Genomic DNA, 26,877 nt, shown 5'->3' on the forward strand with positions numbered 1-26,877 from the left:
GTGGGGAGCAATGTGGTTGCTCTGTTCTTCATGGATGAGCAGGGCATGGCAGGAGGGGTGAGTGCAGAATAGGAAATCCTACTAGCAAGCCACACCAGACAGATGGCAGAGTGCACCGGCGTATCACATGGGCGTCTCAAGAACTCAGAGGTTTGGAAGCAGCTTTAACCTTGACCCCCACCTCCTGTGGAGGAGCATTTCCAACACGCACAGAGAAAGGACCAGTGAGGTTTTCAGCCGCCCCCCCCCCCCCCCAACCATTCTGTCCTCGGATTCCCACCCCATTGCCTGGACTGCAAGCAGCTGAGCATACAGGAGGACGGTCCTCCAAGCTGTGCTCACTTAAGATGGGGCTGGAGACTGCTCTCAGCCAATTCTCTCTCTTCTTAGGGGAAGGAGGAAATAGTTGAGCCCCACTACATGCTACACATTGGAGATAGGGAATGCAAATAAAAGATGAATACAACAAAAATGGCCCACCAGGAACCTCCAGTCTGACTAGACCCCTTGAAATAGGTACTTCTTTTTCGCAACATAGAGGTAGGGCTGCGGTACAGGAAAACCACAGGCAGAAGGCCAGCAACTGTCCTGACGTCCTAATGCCACACACACAGAAAATCCTCCCTGAAACCTGGGGGAAGGGGACCACACAGCTCGGAATGAGTTACAAGACGGCCGGCAAAACAGGTGGGAGACAGAGCCTGTGCCCGTTGTAACGGGTGTGACCCTGAAAAGCCAACCGGGGAAGAGCAGGAAGGTAAGGCGGGTTGTTATGTCCCCTTGTTTGTGTCCCGGTAGCTAAAGAGGGGCTTGTAATTAAACTTCACAGAGTTCCTCGTGGGGAATGGGGAACGAGAGGATGATAATGATAAAAAACACACAGCCCGTCTGACAGTATTAAAAATCTGAACAGCGTTGATCAGTTGTGCTTCTCTGTATGCCAACTGTAAGCCAAGGATACTCATCATTCACTCAACACACATTAAATGTTTTCGGTGGGAAAGCACAGTGACAGACACTATAAAGAGACCAAAAAGCCCTGAAGTAGGCACAACCAAGTAAAATTAGAAAGGTCTTAAAAGAATGAACTGAAGCATCCATATTATCGAGAGGACTTTAACATAGTACCTCAGATGCTGTGTTTACATTACCCTTAAATTCATATGAATAAAAGCCAGATTTACCTTCAAAACCCTCCAAGTTTTCAGAAAATAGCATACCTTGGAAAGGCTGATCTGTCGGTGCAGGCCCCACTCGCCTCGCCTCACCCCGGGCTCCGCTGGCTCGCAACAGAGAGGCGCTGTCTCCTTGGGGCACCGGCCAAGTTCCTCCGGACAAGCCGGCCACAGAAAGCTGGGAAACTGGGAAAAAGAAAACCTGTCAGCACACTCACACTGGGAGACACGCAGCAACGAGTGTGTAACACCAGTTACAACCTCCTGCAAGTCCCCTCGACGCCACGGTGGAGAGGAAAGAGACAGCAGCTTATCCACGGACTGTTCACCAAGGGAACAGTAGGGCGACGGGCCGGCAAACCCGAGAAAACTTCTGAAACCTTCTGTTCAAGGTGACCGGGGGCCTTCACTGAAAGCCCCTTGCCAGGAGCAAGGCACTGAAGGGTCCCACTGACCTCCGCCACCACTCAGGTTTTTCTCCTTAAGGGGTGCTAGTGGGTTTAAAGCCCAGCACACAATGAAATGTTTCAGGTTTAAGATAAGAAGATAAGAAGCCAAGAAGCCCTCTAACACTCGGGTTTCTGAGGTTCTCCACCAGAATCCCTCCTTCCCATATCTCCTGCCTCCCTCTTCACAGGTCCAGCTCTCCACACTCATCACTTCCGAACACCGCCCCCACCCCCCAATGTCACGCTTTAGCTCTCCCTGTCCCCTCATCCTGAACACCTCCCTCCCATTCTGGAAATGATCCTTCCCCCACGCTCAGCTCAGGTGTCACCAGTCCTTCCCCTGCACTCAGAGCACCTGGCTGGGACCTGTGTTCCAGCATTTGCTTCCTTCTGCCTTGACCTCCCCTCCTACCCATTTCTCAAGCGCAGGTCTTACCTGCCGTCCCCTACACCTTCCTCCTGCTCTGATCCCAGGTAGAGGCGGATGCTCCATCGTGTGTGTTGACGAAAGGATTCCAACCAGAAGTTTCCCATGACTGACTCAGTCTTTCCCTGGGAAACATACTGTCACACCAATCCTGGGAAAAGTTCCTTTCCAAGGGAGCTGTCCATGCTCAGACACACAGACAACCCAGCCCTCACCCAAGTCCGCGGCTGGGCTCCATTGCCAAAAAGGACAAAAACGTGGGCAGTCAGGTTTGGGCCAACCAAACCCCCTTGGCAGGGCACCGGAGCACTAATAGGTTTGTGCATGCAAAGGCTGGCTGAGGCCTTTCCTCCCTTTTAAGTCTGTTTAATGAGGAGCTCCCGACGCCACGCCCCCTTACCCACCAGGGTTTCAAACAAAGATGAGAAGGAGCGCAGGGCACTTTGCTCTGGGAGGAAACCAGGTGACCCCTGGGACGGGTTCCATCTCCCCCCAGTTCAGATCAGCGGAGTTCTCATTCAAGCAGGATGCAGAGGAAACACCGCCACGAACCAGGTGGTCCCCCGAGTCCAATGCGTGAAGTTTCCTCTTGAGAGGCCTCATCTCCTGCATGCTGCCCAGGCTTCCAAGCACCCAGCTCCTTCCTGACCAGCTTGCTGACCTCGTGGGCAGCGGCAGCGTGGAAGCATTCACTGCAGGACAGCACCACCTGCTGAATAGCAGCTCAAATATCTGAGGCGTCCTCCTATTATTGGCTGATAAAAAGGATCACCTGCCGCTTTGCTGAGGGCCCTGGCAGCCAGGGAGGGAATCATCCATCTCCCAGCTGCCGCCAGCACTCAGCCAAGCTCCTTCCACAAAGCACACCTCAGCAGAAAAGGCGGGCTCCTCATTTGTCCCAGCACAACGGACAGACAGGTAGGAAAGGGTATCCATCGCAGCCGCAACATGCCCGCTGCCAGACAGACCCTCTGCCCAGAGGACCCCCGGAGGAGTGTGCCCTTCACAGCAGATGTCACAGGTCATGTTCACAGATCCTTTCTCTCTGGCCCCTTCTCCACCTACAGCAGCGCATGTAGGGCAGGGGATGCATGCTTTCTGATTTTAAGACCCCAAAGGCACCACTACAAATTACAGACTTGCAGAGGTCCCAAGGCGAGGCGGCTTCCTGCAAGAAGGACGGTCCCTGCAGCCTGTTTTTGTGGGGATGAGATCACAGAGCTTAGATTCTGTGTTTGGTCCTACATGGGTTTTAAGGGCTGTATTCAGTAATTACAGAAAGGAGAAAGGGAGGTCAGTGAGACCAGAGGAACTCTGGGTGGTGTTTGAGAAGTTACTTATAACTACAGTTAGATCACTCACTGACCGGACGCAGGGGAGAAACTGCCTTGCATTTTCCTTTTTTGTCCTTCAGAATCTATTTTAAATAGGCAAAAAGATGGAACTTTTACTTGTTTGGTTTTGACATTTCTCTGTTTAAAGGCCTTTTCAGTGCACAATCCAAAACATGGGCCCAAGAAAGTATTGAAAAAGAAGCATTAGGCCACAAAATAGTCTCAGGGAAAATGCAAAAGATGACAAAATACACTTGCTGAAGGAATTTTTATGGAACCGAAACACAATAGTTCAGAGACTAACTGAATGAAGACCTTCAAGGGCTTTTTGTTTTCAGATCTAATTTCCAATTGGCTCAAGAAAAAAAAAAACACACAACAAACTTAACATGTTTTTGAAAAGAATTATTAGGGTTTACCTCCTAGTCAGCCCTCTCTTTCAAGGATGAACAGAGAGACTTCAAAGTTGTTTATCCAAAAGAAGTAAAATTTTTTTCTCTCCCAAGTATCCTCCTAAAAGTGTAACACTGAGTCTCCTCAGACCACAAAACGAAGACTAGGCATTCATGGTCCGCAGCATATGACCTTCGATTCCCCGTGACAGTCTAAGTCAGCCGTGGGCAAACTACGGCCCTCGGGCCGGATCCGGCCCATTCGGCTGTTCTATCCGGCCCGCGGAGCCGAAAGAGCGGAGGGTTCTCTTGCTCTCCCCTCCGCTCCTTTACTTTGAATTTATATTAGTTCACACAAACACTCCATCCATGCTTTTGTTCCGGCCCTCCGGTCCAGTTTAAGAACCCATTGTGGCCCTCGAGTCAAAAAGTTTGCCCACCCCTGGTCTAAGCCCTCCGGTGGACAGGGCTCCCCAGCACTGATGCTGCTGCACCAGAAAGCAAGGCCTGGAGAGGAGAGACAGCGTGAAGAAGGCACTCCGCCACAACCTGCTGCATCTCCGAGTTCGTCAGGGGGCTCCCGTCACCCTCAACTGTGCAGACAGAGTGGAAAACAATACCCCAGAAATCCTAGAGCAAATAAAAGTAAGCTCTCGTTTTTGTTTTTGTTTCATTGGAATGCTGGGTGCTTGTGGAAAGCAGGCTCCAATAAAGAAGGAAGGTAGCGCGAAGGAGAACTCTGTGGGAATCCGGCTCACACTTGAGACGTGAGTGGCAAAAGGCATTATTGCAAAATATCCATGTGCATTTCAAATCGTGAGGCTTTCATTTTCCTTGAGACAGGTGTACTGCTCGTACCCTGTACTGTTACATCTGTCAACTACCGGAGCTATTTCTTCGGTCCTCGCCACCTATCAGAATCTCCTGAGGAGCTTTAAAAATTCTGATGCCCAGAAGAGTTGAAACAGAATCTCTGGGCATGGGGCCCAAGTATTGGTACTCTTTAAGGCTGACCGGCTGATTCTGATGCATAGCCCCTGACCTATTCCTAGGGCAGTGGTCGGCAAACCGCGGCTCGCGAGCCACATGCGGCTCTTTGGCCCCTTGAGTGTTCTAATTCCCCTTCTTCAAAATAGACTCTCCCAGGCCAAAAACCAACTTCTGTGCATGGGCCATGAAGTTTCAATCGCACTGTACGTGCACGCCCGCACATGGTATTTTGTGGAAGAGCCACACTCAAGGGGCCAAAGAGCCGCATGTAGCTCGCGAGCCGCGGTTTGCCGACCACTGTCCTAGGATGTTTCCTTTTTCTCTTAGGAGGATGGGAAAATACAAATGGATTGAGAGAAGAGCTGGAGGAAATTGAAGTAACAATCTGCCGGTGAGATCGCTGGGGCAAAGTGAGGCCTGGAGGTGCACCCCACCCCCCACCCCCCACCCCGCTGAGGGAAAAGACAGGAGTGGGGACAGACTGGCTTGTTCCTTACCTAAGTAAGCGCTGGCTGGCCCCTATCACTGAGTTGGCAAGAGGTATCAAAACTCATCTGTAAAGAACATTCCTTTGTCAAGTGTTTACTACGTGAGAAGTGATGTAACATGATGGCTTTCACATGCGAAGAAACTACTAAGCTATTTACCACTATGATTTCTGTTGGTTCTTCTAGTAACAGCACTAGTAGCTTCTGTGTGTTCTTTCACTGGCAATCCCTATTTTCTTGTTCACCAAATGTGACAAAGCACACACTCATTATAGGATTTCTGTCTGGTGTTACAAGGCCCAAAGCACAGAGCTTTCCTAGGTATAAAACCACTGGCTCATAAGAGGGCTGAACCCAAACTTGATTTCAATTAGCATCATGATGTTCTCCGGTGTGACAGTGACTGGGTAAGAAAGAGAGCCTGCGTCCCTGGGTGAAGGGTGAGGACTGCGGGAACACTCTCTCCAGCTGAGGAGCTAAGTTCGCTCTCGCTTCCATGTTCCATAATTCTTAGTTACCTGCTCTCTATTTGCTCTGTAATCCAGTGACAAAAACCAGGCTGTCCACCTTGGATGCCTCCTTCCAATTTCTGTCTCTCATGGGGGAATTAATCAGCTTTGCCTTACTCATCCTTTGCCACCTGTACCAGAAATTCCTGGACTATTCCTGGGCACCACCCCAAACTAAAGAAGAGCCCAAGAGTCTGCATTTTAACCAAGCACACAGACACCATACACAGTCTGGGACCCTCATCAATTCTGCCTTTGAAATGGACTTACCAGATGTCCTGCTAAATCTCTCCATAGCCGCTGCCACTTCCTAACTGGGGTTTCATCAGTGTATCTGGTCTCACCCATGTGTACTGGACTGCACGGCCACTTACTCAAATACCACTTGGAGCCCCACACTGCTGGCTCCACGTTCCTGACTCAAGTCACTTTCTCTGAACTCACACTCAACGCAAAACATCTCTACCACTTTCAACTGAGGGTTTGAGGTCTATTAGTTTTCTCTCCCAACAGAACATGAAGCTTCATGAAGGCAGGATCGCCATCATCCCCCCGTATCCTTCGCAGAGCCCAGTACATCTTAGGTTTCAAGAACAGTGGTTGACAGATAACCGAAGCCCCTGCCTCAGTCCCAGCTTTTTCTTTCATTCACCTTCTTCTCACTTTCCCTGTGAAAATTTTCACTCTCTCCTTTCCCTTCCAAAATTGGCAAGGGTGGGAGCGAAGATCTGCATATCAGTGGAGGAAAGAGAGAAGACAGCAGTCATAAGCTAGCAACCTCAACGATCCAGAAAACAGCTGGGAACCAAGATTTAGTCTTCCCAGCTGCCAAAATCTGCGACAACATGCATGCACCATTCAGAAGAGAACTTCCCAACCTCGTGCAAGCTCCATCCAACAGCTCTTTCCCAGGCTCTCCCCAGAGCTATTTCACTCCGCCTTTAGATACAATTCTAGCAGGAGGGAAATATTTGGTTTCCCAGGTCACCGTAAATGAAGAAGGTGGAGAGCGAGTGCTGGATCAAGGCACAATGACAGCCCTGAGAAGCTATGACTGACAGGAGACAACTTATAAATCCGAAACCATAGATTAGAGGCCGTTAGAGTTTAAATAGCCTTTCAATCCCCAAAAGGGTCCAAAGACACCAAAAACAAAGCATTTCAAAACAGTACAATTAGTGGCTCTGAGATTACCCCAGGCACGAAGAAAGGTTATTTCACTTTCAGTGGGTCCCCAGCCACTATATCCAGGGGGGGGACTATGCCCACAAGGCCAACTTCAGTCCCTGAGACCCAAGTGTTCTAAAAACGGGGGGGGGGGGGGGGGGCACTGTATCCAACTGCAGTGCACTGTCTCTATGTGGTCTCAAGTAGCCCTGAGCACAGGGACAGACTTTCAAAAGGAGGCACAGAACCCTCAACATTGCCATTGTGACCTAGAACCTACCATCTAGCTACTCCCAACCTCACCACACACTCCTCACTTCTCATCCACCTTCTCTTGTGGTATCTGTGAGTAAAGCTCCTCACCAGATTAGACACTTTCTTGAGCAGAGGGACTGCTGCTTTGCATGGACACCACGCCCCCATCACCGCCCCTCACAGCTGATGGGCTTGTTCCTTGGCCAGGTCAATCTGTCCAGAAGCCCTAAGGCCAGATGATCTTAGGGAGGGAGGCATTTAAATGAGTGTGTTTTAAAATAGTCCAAGCATTTCTGTAATCTCCAAAGGTATTGGTTTCCTGCTTTCTTATGGAGTTAAAAAAAAAAAAAAAAGGTTTAAACAAACAACAAGTGTTGGCGAGAATGTGGAGAACCCTCGTTGTGCACTGTTGGTGGGAATGCAGATTGGTGCAGCCACTGTGGAAAGCAGCATAGAATTACCTCAAAACATTAAAAATGGAACTGCCATATGACCCAGCAATTCCACTTCTGAGAATATATCCACAGAAACCCGAAACACTGATTCAAAAGAATATACGGATCCCTGTGTTTTTACAGCGTTACTTGCAATAGCCAAGATAGGGAAGCAGCCAAGTGCCCATCAGTAGATGAGTGGATAAAAAAGGTGTGGTACGTTTACACAAGGGAATACAACTTGGCCACAAAAAAGAAAGGGGGAGGAGGGGAATCTTACCCTTTGCAACAATGCTAAGTGAAATAAGCCAGTCAGAGAAAGATAAGTACCATATAATTTCACTTATATGTGGAATCGAATGAACAAAATAAGCTAACAAACAAAACAGAAACAGACTCATAGATACAAAGACTGACAGCTGTCAGAGGGGAGAGGATAAGGGGGCTCATAGACAACAGTATGGTGATTACCAGAGGAAAAGGGGGGTGGAGGGAGTAAGTGGAGAGTAAAGGGGGATAAATGGTGATGGAAGGAGACTTGACCTGGGGTGGTGAACACACAATACAATGTGCAGATGATATATTATAGAACTATACCCCTAAAAACTATATCATTTTATTAACCAACTAGAGGCCTGGTGCACGACATTCATGCACTGAGGGGGGGGTGTCCCTCAGCCCAGCCTGTGCCCTTTCAAAGTCCGGGAGCCCTCGGGGGATGTCCGACTGCTGCTTAGGCCCGCTCCCTGCATCCTTAGCGCTGCCGCAGAGGCGGGCCGCTGCGCTTGCCAGCCGTCAGGCCACCTCGTGGCTGAGCAGCACTTCCCCTGTGGGACCACACTGACCACCAGGGGGCAACTCCTGCATTGAGCGTCTGCCCCATGGTGGTCAGTGTGCGTCATAGCGACCAGTTGTTCCTCCATTCAGTTGATTTGCATATTACCCTTTTATTATATAGGATGTCACCCCAATAAACTCAATTAAAAATTATTTTTAAATAGGTTTAGCTCAGGCCCAGTACTCAGATGGTTAGAGCATCATCCTGATACACCAAGGTTGCAGAGGTTCGATCCCCGGGCAGGGCACATACAAGAATCATTAACGAATGCACAAATAAGTGGAACAACAAATCAATGTTCCTTTCTCTCTGTCTCTCTAAAAATCAATCAATCAATAAAATTTAAAAACGAGAGACCGACTTCTAAAAAAATGGTTTAAATGTTAGATACTGTGATTAATGGGGCAAGCTTCAGTTTATCTTAAAATCTAATCTCCATGAGTTATAGAACCAAGGAATAAATTCTATGTGTGCCTATCTGAACCTCAAAGTTTAGGGTGAGTTTTTCCTTGATCTAAAGCAACCTAACCTCAAGTAACTTCAATCATTCAGAAATGATACTGGGTAACTTCATATTTATGTCTTGATAAGTAATAGCATGCAAAAGTATTGATGTGCTTTAGGTTTAGTAAAGACCGTTCTTCAATGAATTTAATTTTTAGTTCTATAATATGAGGTTATGATTTATACTTGGATTTTTTAAATCGAAACTGAACTACAAACTAAATCTATTTCCAGATTCCCAAAAGTAATTCTGTCTTGTTTTAAGCTCATTGGTGACTATGCCACTTACACTCTAAGATCAGTCATTTACAAACAGGGTTCAGTGACCCACTCGGGTGCTGGAAACGTCTCTACAGTTAGGAGCAGGCTTGTCCAGGACTGCCTGGCCTGCTGTGTTCAGCTTCTGTGGCCCTTCCTCCCCTACAGCTGAAGCCTCTTGACCCTTGCCCCCACCTTCCCCTCACTGGCTCGAGCCAGCAAGAAATTCTAGAAGAGAGATTTAACAACTCGGGCCAAGTTGCTCTTGTTGCTTAACAGGCCATGACCTTCTGTCTAATAACTTGATTTCTTTCTCTTGCATTCCACAGACTAACTCACCCTCTTACTCAGTTATGATAAGTGTGCCTGAGTCCCTCTCTTGATAACCTGCAAGTCCCTGTGGGCTGAGGTGCTGCCTTCTCTTGGCAATCCTCCAGGGGACTGGTGGTCTACCCTGCCTCCACATGGCCACCAAAGGTCAAGGGCACATGGGTACCTGTGTCAGACCACTCCGATGCCCTGGGTCACCCCAGAGCCCCATGTGCCAGTGCACTAGCACTAAAAACCCCTGCTCTTTCCTCCTGGCACACTGAACTTCCTCCCAGCCACAAACACCAGGTCTGCTGCCCCTACCACATGTCCCCCACCCCTGGGCAGGGAGTTCCAGGCCCAAATTGGGCCTCACTGGGAAATAACTCAGATCACAAGAAACCAAGGGTGCCCTGGCCAGAACAAGTAAGTCACAAGATCTGGATCCTACCCTATCGAAAATTTAAACTCCAGCAAGAAAACATCGACAAAGCAAGAGAAAATGGGATATATCTTCTCCCTGAGAACAACACCCCCATATTGACAGGGTACGCTGAAGCCATGGCACCCTCATTCACAGGCTCTAAGGTAAAACCTGAGGACTATCAGAGAAATGACTACAACTGTGTCTTGCCTGTCTGGAGGGGAATCAGAGGGATTCTTATAAACCATTCCCAAGCTAACACCTATGACTCCTAAAATTACAAATATGAAAATAAGCATATAAATACTCCTCCCTAAGGAAATCAAGTCATCTTCTAAAACCCTATTAACAAAGCTAGATTTATATGTACATTTTTATCAAGATCCTTAAAAATCAGACATTAAAAACTAGCTGGCTAAACCGTCTGCCACTTCAAAATAACATGCAAAACAGAAACCTTCATTTTCTGGTCAAAGCTTATTTTTGTAGTACCCATCATTTTCTACAGAATTCTAGCCTTTTCTACTTTCTACCACTATTTTACAGAAAGACTTTTCCCTCTTGGCTTTGTATCTTTTGCTTTTTGATCTGAACAATCCTGAAAACCCCAACCTTGCAATTTTTTTCAGTCCTGGGAAGGAATAACACCAGTCATTTAAAAACCAAAAGCAGTGTCAACACTTCCTCAATGACACAGCTGCTCTGAGTGAACAGTGAATAAAAGTTTGTTTTTCTTTTCTTGGAAAATGATGGCATCTCTTTAAAATAATTCTCAAAGTTACTGAACATGGTCGACAACAGTAAGGCCTTCGTGAAGAAGGGAGCACTGACTACCTATGACCAAACAGAGCAAATACACATGAACGAGAGGGGCTGCCCTGTGACTCCAGACAGAAGGAGACCCAGTCTGTATGCCACGCGTTACATGGGATACAGGTTGCCTATTACAAACCTAAAAAAAGGAAAGAAAAATTAGGCATATGAGTCAGCAATCCCACTTCTGGGTATTTACCCGAAAGAGCTGAAATCAGGATCCCAAAGAGGTATTAGCTCTCCTATACTCAGGGCAGCACCATTCATAGTAGCCAAGATGTAGACGCAACCTAAATGTCCATTGGCAGGTGAATGAGTAAAGAATATGTCACATACAAATTCAATGGGATATTATTCCTTTAAAAGGAAGGAAACCCTATCCCATGCTACAACACAGATGAACCTTGAAGGTCAAATACCAGATGACCCCAACTCAGATGAGATATCGAAGGCAGTCAAACTTATAGAAGCAGAGAGAAAATGGCAGCTGCCAAGGGCTGAGAGGAGGGGAGAAGTGGGAAAGGTTGTTCAATGGCTATAACGTGGTGCAAAAATGCAAAAGTTCCAGAGATCTGCAAGACAACATTATGCTTACAGTTAATAATACTGTACTCTTGAAATTGTGTGAAGAGGGCAGATCTCATGTCATGTGTTTCTTTTACCACAATTATTTTTAAAAGGAGGAAACAGGCTCAGGATTTGAGATTATGCTAGTTTCCAAGCTCCCATCCCTTCTACCGCTTCACACTGCCTCCGTGCAAAAGAAATACAAGCAGTACGGATTAGAATATGATTAAGGGCTAGAGTGCAGGGTGGGGGGAATGGAGAGGGGACAGGAAACCAAAGAAGGATGGAGTGGTTGAGGAAGCTCCAGAAGGAAGTCGGATCCCTGCAGGATCAAGCTGAGCCTGTGGAGACGGCAACGAGCCTGGCACCTAACTGAGTGCAGACACAAGCCAAGAAGGCCTGCGAGGAAAGAGCTTTCCAAGGCCACCGGGGTAGTGTCAGGTAAAACACTGACAGCTAAACCAAAGGAACTGCTCGAGTACCCTACGCCACAGTCTTCAGAGGTGAGTGTTTTCCGAACCCCAGAAATGGTCTTGCTGTAGGACAAATAAGTAATATAAAAAGTCCTAAGGCACAGCCCTCCATCAGGGCGAGTCTGACCTACATGATCAGAAATAAGACCAGAGAAACTATAAACCATTTCTAAAGGAAGGAATAAAAATATTAGAGTGATGCCTCACTTACCTAACATTCCTAAAACATTGGGAATGCTAAATAAAAGAATCTTTTAGATAATGAAACTGTTCCCTTTAAGCAAAACCTGTGTTAACAGGGGATACCTGCATACAGTCTCATATCGGATGGGTCTTGGGGAATTGTCCTCATTTTATTGTGTGATAATGGCACGGAGGGGTGGGCATCTTTCCTTATCAGTTAGAGATGCATACCAAACTCTTTAGAAGTGAAAAAACAACGCACTGTCAGTAAAACAAGACTGTCAAACTGTTAGTATTTGTGACGCTGGTAGATCACTATATGCCTCACAACGTGAATGGTTTTGACGATTTCTATGATGACTTTTAAGAGCCATTTGGTGTAAAACTGTCCCTAACATTTACTACCCCGATTCCAGCTATCTTATTAGCATACAAAGATATCTCTCTACTTGGACTGTCCTTTACTCCACCCAGACAACTCCTATTCAGTCCCCAAGTCCCTGCCAGCTTTCTCCGTTCACTCCAGAGCAGAACTCTCAATTTCCCCTGGGCTCCCACTATACCCCATTCTTCTCTATGATATACCCCATATTACATGACCGTTTATCTGCATATGAATCCATGTGCTCCCCCTATTCTGTAAGAAATATGCCTGAGGCCCAGGACATGGTATGCACCAGATAAATATTTGGAAATTAAAAGACCTCGTCCGGGGTGATCACAAAAACCCAGTCACCGTGCCGCCCCGGGGTCTTAGGAAGGCCTGTCAGGCTGCCCAGCATGTGTCCTGGCACAGTCAAGCCTACGGACTGTGCAGCCTGCCTCCACTTCTCATTTCCAGCTGTCATTTCTTATGGGTAGAACCCCGACACACATCCCTGTTCACAGTTCCAGTGGCCTCCAGATAAAAGAAGAGACCCCGGGCACACACTAAGGAGAAAGGTGTATATAAGACACATGAACGAACTATTCTGGACACAGGGCATTTCTGCTTAATTCCCAAACCACGACTGTGGTGGGGATGACAAGATTGCTGGGTGATAGCTGTGCCTGTGCATTATCTCCATCTCCTTCCTGATAGCAGACCACTGAGAGCACCAATGGAGAAAGAGTGGCATTCCGGCCACTCCCCTGACAAGTAGTGCCACCTCCAGGGCGTGACAACACTTCCACTCCACTGCCTTCAAGTCTTTTTTTTTCTTCTAGGGAGGGAGGAAGGAAGGAGAGAGGAAGGGAGGGAGGGTGGGAGGGAATCGATGTGAGAAACATGGATTGGCCTTCAAGTCCTCAATGATCAAAGTAGGAGTACCTCCAAAGGCTGTTGTAAAACAAGTAAAATAATGTATAGTCAGGGTTTTCAAAACTATTTTTAAGTAGAATTCTTTTCTTGTACAATTTTGAAATGATGAAAAGAAGTTGACCTCTATTACTTTCCCTAGGGAAAATTTTCAGCTATCTTCAGTTTTAATTTTTTAATGGGCGTTTACAAGTCCCCTCACCAGTCTTCCAAATTTGACTTGATGGCCTGTATCACACACTCCAGCCTTTAATTATACCCCATCTATTGTTTATCCTTCTCTTGCATGTGGACAATATGATAAAGTAGAAAAGATAGGAACTCTGAAGTCACAATAAGCTGGATTCTTGGGCTGGCTTGTCAGTATTTTTCATGTACTTTTTTTTAAACTTTAGAGCAAATTTTTGAGTGTCTGTGGGAGACATTAAATTTGGGGAAAAAAAATCCACATATCTTAAGTTCGGTAATTCCTTCTGTTTTAAGTTCAGTTGTACTCTGTTCAATTTAAATAAAATTAAACCTACTATTTTATTTTAAACATCTGCAGTAAATTTCTGAATGACAAAATTACATTTCTGTGTATTTTGAAAAATTTTTGAACCAGAAGCATAGGTTACTTTTGTTCTTGGGAAAATAACTTTTAAAAAGGAAAGCCTTAATAATTTTCAGTTGAATGAGAAAAGGGTCCAAACCCTGCCCTCCAGCTTCAAACATGGATTTGAACCACTGACACCTACAGAAGTGTGGGCAAGGGGTCAAATACGAAATAAATGTGATGACCACCACATCACTCAATATATAAATGACCTGTCAAACTTTCTCCTAACATTCTCATGGACAGTATTATCTGTAAGATGATGAGGTCATCATTTAGTTTAGGGCAGTGGTCAGCAAACCCCGGCTTGCGAGCCACATGTGGCTCTTTGGCCCCTTGAGTGTGGCTCTTCCACAAAATACCACGGCCCAGGCGAGTCTATTTTGAAGAAGTAGCGTTAGGAGAAGTTTAAGTTTTAAAAATTTGGCTCTCAGAAGAAATTTCAATCGTTGTACTGTTGATATTTGGCTCTGTTGACTAATGAGTTTGCTGACCACTGGTTTAGGGTCCTGTGCTAATGAGTAAGAACTTAAGTCTCTTTCCTTAGCCTCTGCTCACTCCAGACTCCAGGCATCTCACAAAGCATAGCAGACGGTCCAAAACCACATCAGTACTACCAAACCATTTCCAGTACCTGGAAACGATCCACCAGTCAGATGCGGTACATATGAGTGATAACACATTACTACACGTTAACTTAACAAGCCCTGTTTTCCCACAGATGATGGAAAGATAAAAGCAGAAGCACTATGGTGTCTGGAAAAAGACTCTTAGACAGGAAGCCAGGAAAAAAGGAGACAATGGCTACACCACACAACAGATGTGTGTATGCAAGAGGGTTTTGTCTATACCGCTCAACAGATGTGTGTGTCCAAAGGGCTCTGGCTGTACCATAAAACAGATGTATGACCTTGGACTAGTCCAGTGGTCGGCAAACTCATTAGTCAACAGAGCGGTAAACTGCGGCTCGCGAGCCGCGGTTTGCCGACCACTGGACTAGTCTCTTAAACTCATTGTCCCTGACCAGCTTCATATGCAAAGGCAGCAAATTGAATGAGATGTGTTCAAGCTCTTCCAATTCTAAAATTCAAACTAAATCCACATATTCTTAATTGATTATGAATTAAAAGAAGTAAGGTGTGTAAAATCCTTAGCACAGTGGCCAGCATGCCATAAGCATGTCATAAAATGCCAGCAGCCATTATTAAAACACGGAGATTCAAGTCTGCGTGTGTTATACAGAGCATATATTTGCATTTCTTTGTGGGATTTTCGAAAGGAAAAAAACACACACACACTTTAAATTTTAATCAGCATTGTTAAATCAAAGGAGCCCAAAATGAAACAATAAATTATGAAGCTCTACATGAAAGGATATAAGCCTCTCAAAAGCGACTGGCTTTGTTTTGTTTCAAATTAGGCTCTCAGTGAACTCTTGGCAACAGGTGGGAAGAAAGCAGGAGTGCTGGAAAGACTCGCCTGCCCAGCATGCTCAGAAAACTGCTAGATGGAAGTTACAGCTGGGGAAGCAAAGATCTGCAAGGCCCTGCCTCTGGGTCCAAACAATGCAAGTGAAGAGTGTCCCCAGGGCACAAACTGGGGAGCGCCCTGGATTTGTGAAAGGTTATCTTGCAATCTCAGGAGCAAAGGTCTCCAACTAGCTGCTCACAGGCTGGGTGTTTGTGATTGAGTTAGGTTGCCAGCACTTAGAAATTGACAGGTCGTACATGAATAAGGAGCTCTAACTTCTCTTGGAAATGTGGAAGTGCCAGCGGTACTGAGCCCGCATTCCCACTGAGCAGCAACCTACAGTAGCCGAGTGGCACCTTTACCTCCAAGTCTCCCTTATTTAACCCTGACCCTGGGGCTGGGTGGGCTGCTCTAACCATGTTCCTTTGCCCACTCCTCCTGCACATAATCAAGGAGCTGCTCAGGCTCAGGCTCTGGAGCAGAGATTACTGGGCTACTAGCATCTCTGCTCTGCCACATACTAGTCATGTTATTGTCTTCAGCAAGTAATTCACCTCTCAGTTTCCCATCTGCAAAACTGGCTTAGTAATACCATTTACCTCATAGAGCTGGTGGGAGGGGAATTGTGCTTAGAGCTGTGCCTGATACACAGCAACTGCTCTATAAATATTAGATGTTATGACTTTCTGGTCCCTAAAGGCACATGCATTTGGAGCTTCTGTCCTAGAACTTCAACACTCTAACATGATGTACTGAAATTTGTTATGATCAAAAAGAAAATGGCATATGGCAAAAGCTATTCAAATACAACTTGAGAATTACTAGACCCACTGAACACAAAGAACAAATATTACAGATTTCACTTACGTGAGGTACCTAGAAGAGGCAAAGTCATAGAGACAGAATGTAGAACAGAGGTTAGAAGGGCAGGAGAAGAGGGGGAAGGGGAGTCAGTGTTTAATAGTACAGAGTCTCTCTTGGGAATGATGAAGAAGGTGTGCAGATGGATGGATGATAGTGATGACTGTGCAATAATTTAAATGTACTTAATGCCATTGAATTAGTCACTAAAAAATGTTTAAAATGGCCCTGGCCGGTGTGTGTTGTCCCACGCACCAAAAGGCTGCTGGTTCAATTCCCAGTCAGGGCACATGCCGGGATTGTGGGTTCAATCCCCAGTGGGGGTGCATACAAGGGGAGGTAATCGATCAATGTTTCTCTCTCACATCAACGTTTCTCTTTCTCTCCCTCTACCTCCTTCCTCTCCCTCTAAAAATCAACAGAACTATATCCTCAGGTAAGGATGTAAAAGAAATGGTTAAAATGTAAATTTGGTTATGTATATTTTATTTTTTTAATGTTTGAGTGCATGACATGACTGTTGTTTCTCTTTTTTAATTAAATGTATTGGGGTGAACTGGTTAATAACATAGAAGTTTCAGATACATTTTTATAATAATAAACATTTTTATTTGCTATGTATCTTTTAGCACAATTTTTTTTTAATGAAGTACTCACGCCAACATAATTTGGCCTGCTGCTATTTGCTAGAATTAAGTCGTTAATGATCGCAAAGACCCCAAATGCACTATAAGTTCATGTGCTCAAAAGCCAACTATGTACTGCATTTCCCATAATAGTTTAGGAAAAAACAATACTAATTATTCTAACAGCTGTGCAGCACAACAGTGGGCTTTCTTCTCAACCTGGGGCCTCGTGGGAATGCATCTGTAGCAAATACAGTGTGAAGCCGGTGGGATGGACTTTTATACCTGCCTCCAGCAGCCAGGCTGTCCTTCCTTCACTATGAAATGCTCCACACACACACCTCGTTCTCTCTTTTCTCTCAACAAATATACAGAATGGGAGGCTTCCTGCCAAGCACTGTATAAATGGCTACCTGTGAGCTGTGGGATGCTGGGCAACCATGACAAGAGATGTTGATCTCCATGCCTGTCCTAGAATAGCACTCAAAATGCACACACACCCGAGTCCTGCCAGGCTATAAATGAACATGCAGAAGAGCATGCCCCAAACCATTTCAACCAGGACCTTGTTTTTAAATTTCTACATACCGCTACTTTCTATGGTACCTGTCCTTCATTAAATTATATCTTTCTATATGTAAAATACAAGCAATTTTAAAGCGATTTTGAAAACTGCATTTAACCTGAGAAACACACACAACCCAAAGGTATGACCAGTATATGTTTGCAATCTTCCAACCCAGAACCACTGTAAGTATTTCTTCCCAAACATTTACAGGACCCTCCCTGTAATGAGTTTAGAACCTTGAGTCAGACAAACTGCACCTAGTTCTCTCTCAGAGGAGACTGCACTACACTTGGAAATTTCTTAAATAAACTGATGATTTTTTGGCAGGAAAGATCCCTTTAAATATTACTGAAAATTCAAAATTCATCATATAACAATCTATTTTGTCCTTTAAATAATTAACCTTTTGAGTACCAACCCACACTTGCCGAGTGGGAGAACTACCTGGTACCTTGATTTTCACTGCTGCCAGATAATTAAGAGACCAGCTACCCAGGTGGCTGTGAGTCCTATATTTAAACCCTCCAACTCTGGGGATCATTTTCCCCTGCTAGGACAAAAAAAAAAAAAAAAAAGGATTCCAAAAAGACTGACAGGGAAAAGATCATAGGCAAAGTGCACAGTTTATATCTCTTTAAAACCAATGTGTACATCAAACGGCAAGTATTTTTATACTCCAGGGATCAAAGCAGGAGAAGATAAATGTTTTTAAACCTGGAAAAACAGCCTGGAGCAAAACTCTCGCCATCTGAGAAATGGCTTCAGTCCACCAACCAGCATGGCAGGCCTGGGGAGCATGGCTGCTTCTGTTGTGAGTAGGAAACTTGGCCTTCCTGTCCAAGCTGCATACAAACCAAACAGCAAATATTCAACAAGGCCGGGACAGTCACTGAATTAGGAGACTGAGAAGAGAGGGTAACCCCAGGATCTGCTGCTGTTAAGGGCTGAATTGTGTGTCTCTCTCCGCCCCCCACCCCACCCCCAATTCATGTTGAAATCCTATCTCCCAGTACCTCAGGATGCGATTTTATTTGGAGATAGGGTCTTTAAACAGAGTAATCATGTTAAAATGAGGTCATCAGGGTGGGCCCTAACACAGTATGACTGGTGTCCTTATAACAAGGGAAAATTTGCCCAGCCAATGTGGCTCAGTGGTTGAGCATTGACCTATGAACCAGGAGGGCACATCCCCAGTTCAGGGGGAGCAGGAGGCAGCCGATCAATGACTCTCTCTCATCATTGATGTTTCTATCCCTCTCTCCCTCTCCCTTCTTCTCTGAAATCAATAAAAAAATAATTTTTTAAAAAGGGAAATTTGAACACAGGGACAGATGTAGACAGAGGAAAGGTGATGTGACAAGGGAGAAGACAGTCATCTATAAGCCAAGGAGGGAGGCCGAGAACACATTCTTCCCTCAACACTTGGTCTGGGACTTCCAGCCTCTGGAACTGGGAGACAGCACACTTCTCTTGCCTAGGCCCCCGAGTCTGTGGTACTTTGCTATGGCCGCCTTAGCACACTAATACAGCTATTCACCAGCCTTGAGGTCTCAGATTCGACACAACCCAATCCTAAAGGGCCTCTCCAATCCAGAGGATACAAAGCAACACCCAAATTGATAAAGGCTGCATAGCCTGTCAGCACGGTGTCAGGCACAGCGGGTTACAGAAGAAATCTAAAACCCTCTCTAACGTCTCCCTCAAGATCTTCCCACCTAGCTGGCACAGAGACCGTATAATGCATTGCAGATTGGCCACACGGCTATAAACCAGGGCCAAGAATGTATTTTATTTTAAATCAGATTCTTTACTTGTCATCGAACCAGCAAAAGAGCAGAGCCAACTTTTAAGATAGGACTTTTTCCCAGGACAAATGGCAAGTACATCATAAATGGTCTCATGTTCAGTGAAGTTTGGGTACATCGGAATGTGTTATCCTCTATGTCTCAGCCCCCTGGGACACAATTTTACTGCAGCGATATGACATAACTGCCCCGCTTTGTCCACCAAACACAATACAGTACATACGCCTTCAATATGTCAGCCTGTTTCATCTCCCTAAATACATAATTTATTTTCAACATTTTATGCTCCAGTTACTGCCCCAAAGCAGATTGGGACAAGTTCACATTTCAAATGCTCCTTCCTCTCAAGTATAAAAAAGCAATGATCAGAACAAGTAACAATCTGTCTTCACCTTTTTCTTGGAGGAGTAGTTTGCTTACCACCTTCTCCAGTTTCTCTGTCGCTCACATAGGTATATACCCATCATAGAGGAGAGTGGACACAGAACCTAACCAGCCTGGCTGGGAACAGTGCCACGTACTGGATGAGAAGTGACCACAGAGAGGAAGGAATTGTCTTTCTTCAGAACCCTGAAAGCATAGCTACTCGCACTCCCAGTAGAAACAGAATTAGGACCAATGTCAAACAAAAATTAAAAGCTTAAATTTCCCTTAAAAAAAAAAAAAAGTAGAACTATATATTTAGGTCATTTTATTTTTAACCACAGCCTTCTAAATGACCTGAATATCCCAACATCCACTCTAAATGACAAGTTTTGCAATTCCTATGAATAATTTAGTTGGGCAAATCTGTTTTACTTGTTGAATAAAAATGTTCCTTTAGAAAATGACAAGCGAGTTGCCCAGAATAATATTCAGTCTGAATAGCTTCCATTACTCTTAAGGGAAAATGGCGCATGAGGGAAGAGAACATCTTTAAAAACTGGGTCTCCTGCAGGGCAGAGGTTCAACAGCCAGATGGGAAGGGGCAGTGTGGTTTGCCTGAAATTTCCCATTTTTCACCATCTCTCAACAATAAAAACCTAGCCCCAATCAATTTGGCTCAGTGGATAGAGCATTCATTGGCCTGCAGACAGAAGGGTCCTGGGTTTGACTCTGATCAAGGGCATGTACTTCGGTTGCAGGCTCCCAGCCCTGGTTTTGGGGCATGCGGGAGGCAACCAATCGATATGCCTCTCTCACATCGGTGTTTCTCTCTGTCTCTCCCTCTCCCTTCCACTCTCTCTAAAAATCAAAGGAAAAAATACCCTCGAGTGAGGATTAAAAAAAAAACACTAGACATACCAAGGTATTTTAAAGTTCCAAACGTGTTTGAATTCAGTTTCTGAAAGACAAAGCTATCAGCACACTCAATTACAGTGACTTTCTTAGAACACAGAGTGAGGAATCTATGCTGGGACATTTGACTTCCACTAAAATGGACACAACAGCCACACCAGCCTCAGCAACAATATGGTTAATGGCTTTTTTTTTGTTTTGGTTTTGTTTTTAAATCCAACCTCACTCTTACAAAACCGGGATCTCAATAGAAGAAAATCAATGCATCCAAAAGGTTGTTGGCTTTGGGGAGCAAAACAGCATTTATTCCTGGTGGGAAGGCAAAGGGGATGGAGGGGTCGGCCTGGCTCCTGTTTCCTTTCGTGTGGAGGGCAGGCCTCTGGTTTACCTCTAGGTCTCTCTCTGGGTCCCTCACTCACCCTTTCCTAGAAGCCCTTGCTGCTTAGGAACTGAAGCTGAGGACAGGGGCCCAGCCACGCTCCCTTTCCGGGTGCCAGGCTGGCCTGGATGCACACATTTCAGTCTTCTACAGTCAGGCTGCATGGACGCAGGCCTCCATGCCCAGCACTACCTGTGAGCAGCCCGGCAAGCCCGGCGATCATGGAATTCAGCATTAGGAAGCCCACTGTTGACACGTATTTAAGTCATATTCTCCAACATTAGTTCTGTCATTTAAAAAAAAATACTACTTGAATTCCTGATGTCTTCTTTTTTCTGTCTCTGTCGGAACCAGTTCAGAACTCAGACTGGCAGGAAAACCTGGGGTGTCATTTATTGGCCCCCTTCAAATCCCAATAACCGCCCCCCAAAATGAGTTTTTCCTCTTGGAGGGGCAGAATTTGATATCTTGGTATCTTTAAAAGTTTTACTTCTAAGTAAACTCTGGGAAAATAGAACAATTCTAATACCCAAAACACTGACTTTTTTTCATTTCATTCAAAGCACAGATGATCACTGCTTCTGCTATTAGAACCACTTCTCAGGGTATTCCAGCTCAGCCACTCAAGTAGTGGATGCTGAGTGAGCCTGTCCATGTTCTTCATCCTCGTTTGCAAAATGGAAATAGTGATATCCCTACCTCGTATGTATGGCTTACAGTGAATGAAATAATGTGGATTAACTATTGCACATCATGTACCTGGAACACACACATAGGTAGTGCTATCTAATGCCACCTCCCACCTTCATCTATTCCAAGTGGACATTCTCATTTAGAACCCAAAAGGGCTCTGATTATTCCAATATACCTCTCTTTTACCTTGAGACAAGGAATTTGAGACCCAATGTGAGTCAGTGACCAGCCAAAGGTCACACAGAAGAAAAAAATTTTAAAGCTTTCATTACTTGTGCTAACATATACTTCAGAATGTTGTTCCTCCCCACATCCTTGAAATAGAACTGACAGGTTATAATCCGTACACTGGAGCCACGTGTACCAACAATGGGGAGGAGGACTCGCAGGGTTTACAGGCATGCCCGCCTTAGGCCAGGCCCTCGGCTCTCGCTCCCACGGCTTCTCATTCAAAGGGTGAGGAAGGGCAGCTGTGTTCCCCTAATGAGTCACGTTTCTGAAGTCAGTATAACTTTTCCTTGAGTCACTCTTAGTGAGGTCACTTTTCTCAAGGACTCCCGGCAACCCCAAATCCTTATTTTTATCAGTTTCTAATTCTATCCCAGTCACTGCTAAGTATCTGCCAGTTATCCCAGTTTCTCAGGTCCACCATCAAAGCCACAAACTCATCAACCAGTTGATATCGAGTGTGACTAAGCCTCTTTTACACAGAATTAAGGACAGAAATATTTACTACTGCTGTTCTCTGAATGATATTATAACTGTCATTTACGAAAACTTACCCCATCTTTTAAGGAAGTTGCTAAGGGAATGAAAGGTACCCATAAAAGTCCGTATTTGCTATTTCTACTCGTTCTTTACTATCCGGCCCATCTATTTTCAGGAGAGGTTTTTTTCTCTCTTGTTGTGAAATGCTCTGCAGAATATACTCCAATAGCACTTAAGTATTTAATTTATGGATACTCAATAAAATGCCATCACTGTTGAGATGCTCTCAGATTCCACTTTCTGTTCAGTACTAAGTACATAGTTTTGCACAATTTCAAATGAAACTTTGCCCAATCTATCATTTCTTTCTCCAGTCTGCTCTTAGTTCCTCCAGAAACAATCATTTGGATTCTAAATCTGTCTGGAATTCCCAACTTTTCATAGCAGTTTAACCCAGTCCCAGAGATAACAGAAAACTGGAGATGATGGTCTACCCCAACCATCCTCCCAAATCCATTCAAAGTCATCACCACCCACTGGCCTGAGGTGGGCACCGATGCCACCAGGCTGATGGCGTCGACTTTGGGTGCTGCCACAGGACTCTCCCAGGCACCCAAACAGTGGTTTGTTAACTTGATCCCTTCGTGTGTGAGCTTTTAATCCAAAAGCAGGTGAACTATCTGACAGTCTCAGAAAACGTTAATTTGTAGGGAAACTAAGACTAGTTTACCGCCAAATATCCCACAACAACAACAGTCAGTGCCCCACTCCAGGCCCTCTGCTCCTGCCCTTCCGGAGCCTTTACCCTAATCTCTCCTGGGGCTGCAATCAGAGTGGCCACCTCCCTGCCCCTCTACCCACCCACAGCTCCTGCCAAAGTCAAGTCCAGTGACTTCACCTTATTTCCATTTTCTCGCTTCCAAATGATTAACCTGACTTCCCTGCCACTCCGTTCAGGTCTATTCCTTTCAAATAGCTGGAATACCTTTCAAACTTACAAGCAATTTTGCATACTTCACATATGAACTATATATCTTTTTCTCCAGCATGTCTGGCATAGTTAGTTAGGAGGAAGCATTTAGACCATTCTATCAGGGACACTTTAATCTGTAGGAGTGTGACCACCTCACGAACGTTTTCAAGCAGATGGCTAGGGAGAGCCTTCTAGTTTACGCCCCAAAACATCCTACACTCAGTCTGCCTGATGGTCTACCTCTCTGTCAATTTCTCATCCATATATCAGTCCAAAAAACTAGCAAACCTCCCTCAAAAAGTGCCACGTGCTTTCTTCTCTAGATTACTTTCAGTCCTTCTAAAACAGATAAAAAGAGGAAGGTATAGGTGATCTCCTGGATAAGAAAGAAATACTAGAATGTCTTATTGTGTTCACTTAATTCTTTTATTTCTATTTTTGTGTATTTTATAATGCAAATAGCTTAACTGCAAACAATTTGTGATTATAATTCATAAATATATATAAATGTGGCAGGTATAAGCAAAAAGCATTTTATTGATAGGATTGCTATGTCAAAAATGTTTAGGCTACTGGGCTAAACACTAACATCCTCTTATAATACGTAATTTTGGTGCTCTATGGACAACTCTTTCTAAAATGTTTATTCTAGTTGTTTGGCTAATAAAATATTTTGTATTCATGCAGTGTTCAGATGGTAACATAATCTTATTACTAAAATCAGACCTCACTCTTAGCTTTCCTATTATATCTTTGACTTATATTTTCTCATTCAAGACTATTCTTAAAGATAGTCTTCATAGTTTAAAAAAGTTTTAGTCTTTACTTCAAAAAGAAACCCAAGTAAACAAAAATCCTTTTAAAAATAAATGACACTCAAGGAAAATTTTCAAACAAATATAGCACTTACAAAGTACAGGCACTATGCTAAGTTGTTTCTCATTTAGTCCTCATAACATTATAATTATAAAACTATATCATATAATATTCATTTTAATAAAATTAATTTTAAAAATTCAGGAAGAGATTAAACAAAGAACTTATATGTATATACACATAGCCCATGGACAAACATTAGTGTGGGGAAGACCTGAGGAGGGGGCGGGAGCAGGGTAGAGAGGGTCAAAGGGGAAAAAAATGGGGGACATTTGTAATACTTTCAACAATAAAGTTTTTAAAAAATCATGTTTTTAATCAATGGAGAAATTTACTTTGCGAAACTTAAGCCAACTTTAAAATCATAGTAAGTAATGTTTTCAAGAAGAGGTTTCTGAGGACATAATGCTCTGTGCCTTCCACGTTCTTCTTCTACCTACTGTCTAGGAACCTGTTATTAATGTGTGGCCATGGGCTGGCCGTTTAACCTCTCTGTGCCTCAGAATCCTTATCGCATTCAGGCCATCCATTGGGTCCCTACCCTGTTCACTGGGCTGGGGGATACAGCAGTGAACAAAAGAAAAGATCCTGTTCTCAAGGAGCCTGAGGTAACACCAGGAAGGCACTGGCCCAGAAGATGAACACTCATTATGATGTTAGCCATTATTATTTCACTAAACTAAGGGCTACCTTAGTCATCATTATCTTAGGCCTAGTTTCATTTTAAGGGAAATCAAATTTGCCTTATTGTACCTAAGCCCCAAATGTTTCTCAGCCGGAGAAAAAGGGCAGAGAAGGGGACAGTTAAATGATTCATCAGAAATGGTGCCAGCAAGCTTATTGACTCTCTACCTTTTCTTGAAAAGAACAAAGCTCTGTAGATCCAGCCAGCTACTGGGGTAAAACGTATTACATCCAGGAACAAGGTTCTGCAAACGACTTTTGGTAGAGAGCAGCATCCTGCTGCACTGGATCCTCCCAGGACTCACTTTCTGATGATGCTGATGAAGGTCCATTTACACCTGGAGGTTACGGCTCAGCTGCTGCTGCGCATCTGACAGCTGCAAAATTTAACTGCAGAGCAACCGAATCCCTAGTGATGCTGGCTCCCAGACTGCCCTTCCAGGACGTGCCAGGAGAACATCTCTTTATTTATTCAGCGTTATTATGTAATCATGATCACAGGCCTCACTCTCCATGGCCACCACTGACACAGCAAGCATTGCTCAAGCAGCCTGCCTTTCAGTGCAGAATCTAAAACCACCAGCAGGAGACTGAAAGGATTCTGCGGGATCCAAAGTAAACACAAGAAGTAAAATGATAACAGGAACTCTCAAAGGAGCACTTCCCTCATAAACAGCTAAGATCACTTCACAAACACCTCACCAAACTCAAATATATGCACAGGCCCGCATCTCCAGCCAGGGGTCACAAGTGCCACTGGCCACCCCTCAAGACAGGATACACCTTAGGAGTCTTAGGTTACAACCTCAAAAACTTAGGGGGGAGCCAGGTCAAGTCTATTTCCTAATATATGTGTTTTATACCATTCTGCTAAAAAGAAAGAAAATCTGCGGCCGTTCGCTGATCGGCTATGAAGCCAGGGAGTTGGCTATGGTCTGACCTCACCCTTGGAATCTGCTGTCCGCGTGAGAAAAACAGTCAGTCCTCTGCACCACTGCCTCCTCCCCATATTCATGCCCCTAAATTCAACTTCAGGTTGTTGATTTCAGACGTATGGGTGGAAGGAAGGAAGGAAGGAAGGAAGGAAGGAAGGAAGGGAGGGAGGGAGGGAGGGAGGGAGGGAGGGAGGGAGGGAGGGAGGGAGGGAGGGAGGGAGGGAGGGAGGGAGGGAGGGAGGAAGGGAGGGAAAAGGAAGGAGGGAAGGAAGGAGGAAGGAAGGAGAAAGTAGGTAGAGGCTAGCCCTATCTCTGCGCTGTCCACACCTCCCACTACAGGTCCCAATCTGGGAAGAATCTTCTACCAACAAGACTGTCTGAAGACAGCAGACATATCCCCCCAATACCGGGCCCGATGCTTCTCTGGAGCCCCAACCTCCTTCTAAGACCAGGTCAGTGTTACCTGGACTTCCCACCAGCCCCCTCACAGCTCAAGCACAGCCTGGACACCAGAGGACTGTCCTTGCATCCGACCTCTCAATCCTGTGGTCCTGCTGCTCCCTCCCCCTCCCTTTCCCCTCCTCATCCAGCCCTATGCCAACAACCCCTCCCTCTCCCTTCTCCACTACAGACTCTGGAAACTTCTTTTTATTGTTAAATTCCTAGGGGCTACTACTAAAGGCTTTGGAGTCAGAGGGATCTGGCAGCACCAGTCTCTACCATTTTCTGGATGCATGACCTTGGACCAGTTGACTAATCTCTTCAAACCTGAGATGCCGCCTGCATCTGTCCAGCAGGGTTTAAATGAAAAATATGCATAAAGCATTTAGCAAAACCCCCAACATACAGTCATATATTTAATAAGTTCCCATTTCGTACCAGAAAAAGGTTTCATAAATGGTAGCAATTATCATTTTCTCCCTCCATCACCTTTTAATTTTTTATGGTGGTAAAATCCACACAACATTAAATGTATCCACTTTAGCAAGTGCACACTCCAGTGGCATTAAGAACATTCACATTGTTGTGCAGCCATCACCACCATCTACCTCTTTCTTAGCTTCCTAAACGGAAACTGCACCCTTTAAATACTAAATTGCCATCCCCTCTCAGCCCTTTGACAGGGCCTCTCTCCACTGG

At 45.0% G+C, this 26,877-nt stretch overlaps 1 protein-coding gene across 7 annotated transcripts in view; it reads right to left on the reverse strand.

The window, feature by feature from the left end:
* Positions 1-26,877, reverse strand: part of TANC1 (tetratricopeptide repeat, ankyrin repeat and coiled-coil containing 1) — a 244,458-nt gene that overhangs the window by 186,782 nt on the left and 30,799 nt on the right. For all 7 annotated transcript variants that reach the window (XM_080669582.1, XM_080669579.1, XM_080669577.1 and 4 more), the window contains one exon: positions 1,221-1,361. The gene's annotated coding sequence lies outside the window, so the exon portion shown is untranslated. Of the gene's footprint in view, positions 1-1,220; positions 1,362-26,877 lie in introns of those variants that run through there.

The sequence above is a fragment of the Plecotus auritus genome (genome assembly GCF_963455305.1).
Source record: "Plecotus auritus genome assembly, chromosome: 5".
In the NCBI taxonomy this organism is placed as follows: domain Eukaryota; kingdom Metazoa; phylum Chordata; class Mammalia; order Chiroptera; family Vespertilionidae; genus Plecotus; species Plecotus auritus.